A 3,249-nucleotide genomic window follows, 5' to 3' on the forward strand; every position below is an offset into this window, starting at 1 on the left:
CAAAGCCATGGTCTGAAATTGGAACTTATATTTAAAAGAAAACAGCATAAAGGTTTGGAAAATTTGCAGCATGACCATGTGGTAGAAAAAGAAAACCCCAATTCAAGTCTGAAGAAATTTACAGAAGTACAGAGATGCTAAATGTTAATAGCCAGGACAATGGAGAAAATAGTTCCAAGGCATTTCAGAGACCTACATGACACCCACTCCCATCACAAACCCAGAGGTGTTGGAAGAAAAAATGGTTTTGTCAGCCAGGCCCAGGGCCCTGGAGCTCTGCTCAGCCTCAGAAAATGGTGACTCATGTCCCAGCTGCTTCAGCTCCAGACATGGCTAAATGGAGCCAAGGTACAGCTTGGACTATGGTTTCAGGAGGTGCAAGCTCCAAGCCTTGGTGGTTTCCATGTGGTATTGGGCCTGCAGTTGTGCAGAAGGCAAGAGTTGAGGCTTGGGAGCCTTTGCGTAGATTTTAAAGGACGTATGGAAACTTCTGGATGTCCAGGCAGAAGTCTGCTGCAGGGCCAGAGTCCTCATGGAGAACCTCTACTAGGGCAATGCAAAGGGAAACTGTGGGGTTAGAGCCCCTACATAGAGTCCCCACTGGGGTAGTGAGTAATGGAGCTGTTAGAAGAGGGCCACTGTCCTCCAGACACCAGAATGGTAGATCTACTGACGGCTTGCACTGTGCACCCGGAAAAGCTACAGGCACTCAATGCCAGACTGTGAAAGCAGCCACTGTGTCTTGTGGAGTCAGAGGGGTGGGACTGCCCAAAATCTTAAGAACCCACCCTTTAATATCAGTGTAGTTTGGATATAATACACAGAGTCAAAGAAAATTATTTTGGAGCTTTAAGATTTAATGACTGCCCTGCTGGGTGTTGGACTTGCATGGAGACTGTAACCTTTTCATTTTGGCTTTTTTCTCCCTTTAGGAACACATCTATCCACCCAATGCCTGTACTCACATTGTATCTTAGAAGTAACTAACTTTTTTTATTTTATGGATTCATGGGCAGAAGGGACTTGCTTTGTCTCAGATAAGATTTGGGACTTGAACTTTTGAGATAATGTTGGAATGTGTTGAGACTTTGGAGATTGTTAGGAAGGCATACTTGGTTTTGAAATGTGAGAATGTCATCTAATTTGGGAGGGGCCTGGGGGAGAATAAGATGTTTGGCTCTGTGTCCCCATCCAAATCCCATGTTGAATTTTAATACCCAATGTTGGAAGGTGAACTGGTGGGAGGTGACTGGGTCACAGTGGCAGATTTCCCCTTTCTATTCTCATGATAGTGAAAGAGTTCTCATGAGTTCTTGTTTAAAAATGTATAGCACTTTCCCCTTCACTCGCTCTCCCACTGCACTAGGGCACCATGTGAAGATGGTGCCTGTTTCTCCTTTGCCCTTCTGCCATGATTGTAAGATTCTTGAAAGCCTCTTCAGCCATGATTTCTGTACTGCCTGTGGAATTGTGAGTCAATTAAACCTTTTTCTTCATAAATTACCCAGTCTCATGTAGGTCTTTATAGCAGTGTGTATTAGTCCATTTCACACTGCAGATAAAGATATGCCAGAGACAAGGCAATTTACACACATACACATACACACACACAAAAGAGGTTTATTGGACTTACAGTTCCACATGGCTAAGGAGGCCTCACAGTCATGGTGGCAGGGAAAAGGTGATCTCACATGAAGAGTACCTGTACAGGGAAACTCCCCTATTGAAAAACCATCATATCTCATTAGATTTAATCACTATCATGAGAACAGCATGGAAAAGACCTGCCCCATGATTCAGTTACCTCCTGCTGGGTCTCTCCCACAATACACAGGAATTCTAGATGAGATTTGTGTGGGGGACACAGCCAAACCATATAATTTTATCCCTGGCCCCACCAAGTCTCATGTCCTCACATTTCAAAACCAATCATGTCTTCCCAACAGTCCCCAAAGTCTTAACTCATTTCAGCATGAACTCAAAAGTCCTCAGTCCAAAGTCTCGTCTGAGACAAGTTAAGTCCCTTCCACCTCTGAGCCTACAAAATCAAAAGCAAGTTACTTACTTCCTAGATACAATGAGAGTAAAGGCATTGGGCAAATACAGCCATTCTGAAAGATAAAAACTAGCCAAAACAAAGAGGCTATAGGCCCCATGCAAGTCCAAAATCCAGTGGGGCAGTCAAATCTTAAAGTTCCAAAATTTGACTCCATGCCTCACATCCAGTCACACTGATGCAAGAAGTGGGTTCCCATGGTCTTGGGGAGCTCCACCCCTGTGGCTTTGCTGGATACAGCCTCCCTCCTGGCTGCCTTCACAGGCTGGCATTGAGTGTCTGTGGTTTTTCTGGGCACACAACGCAAGCTGTCAGTGATCTACCATTCTGTGGTCTGGTGGACTATGGCCCTCTTCTCACAGCTCCACTGGGTGGTGTTCCATCAGGGACTCTATATGGGGGCTCTGACCCCACTTCTTGTTCCTCAACTGCCCTAGCAGAGGTTCTCTATGAAGGCCCTGTCCCTGCAGCAAATATCTCCCTGGGCATCCAGGCGTTTCTATATATCCTCTGAAATCTAATCTGTTTTTGACTTCTGTGCACTCTCAGGCTCAACATCATGTGGAAGCTGCCAAGGCTTTGGCTTGCCCTTTTGGAGCCATGACCTGAGCTCTACATTGGCCTCTTTCCGCCATTATTGGAGCAGGTGGGAAACAGGGCACCAAGTCCCTTGGCTGCATACAGCACAGGGACTCTGGACCCAGATCACAAAACCATTTCTTCCTTCTGTGCCTTCGAGTTTGAGATGGGAGGCCTATGATGGGAGGGGCCTGCCTTGAAGACCTCTTACATGAAGCCACATGGAGATATTTTCTCCATTGTCTTGGGGATTAAAATTTGGCTCCTCATTACTTATGCAAATTTCTGCAGCCAGCTTGAATTTCTCCTTGGAAAATGGGATTTTCTTTTTTATGGCATTGCCAGGCTTCAAATTGTTCAAACTTTTATGTTCTGCTTCCCTTATAAAACTGAGTGCTTTTAAGGGCACCCAAGTCACATCTTAAATGCTTTGCTGTTTAGAGATTTCTTCGGCCACATTCCTTAAATCATCTCTCTCAAGTTCAAAGTTCCAAAAATTTCTATGGCAGGAAAAAAATGCTGCCAGTCTCTTTGTTAAAACATAACAAGAGTCTCCTTTGCTCCAGTTCCCAAGAAGTTCCTAAGTTCCATCTGAGAACACCTTAGCCTGGGCT

This window comes from Saimiri boliviensis, chromosome 16 (assembly GCF_048565385.1).
Source record: "Saimiri boliviensis isolate mSaiBol1 chromosome 16, mSaiBol1.pri, whole genome shotgun sequence".
Taxonomy (NCBI): Eukaryota; Metazoa; Chordata; class Mammalia; order Primates; family Cebidae; genus Saimiri; species Saimiri boliviensis.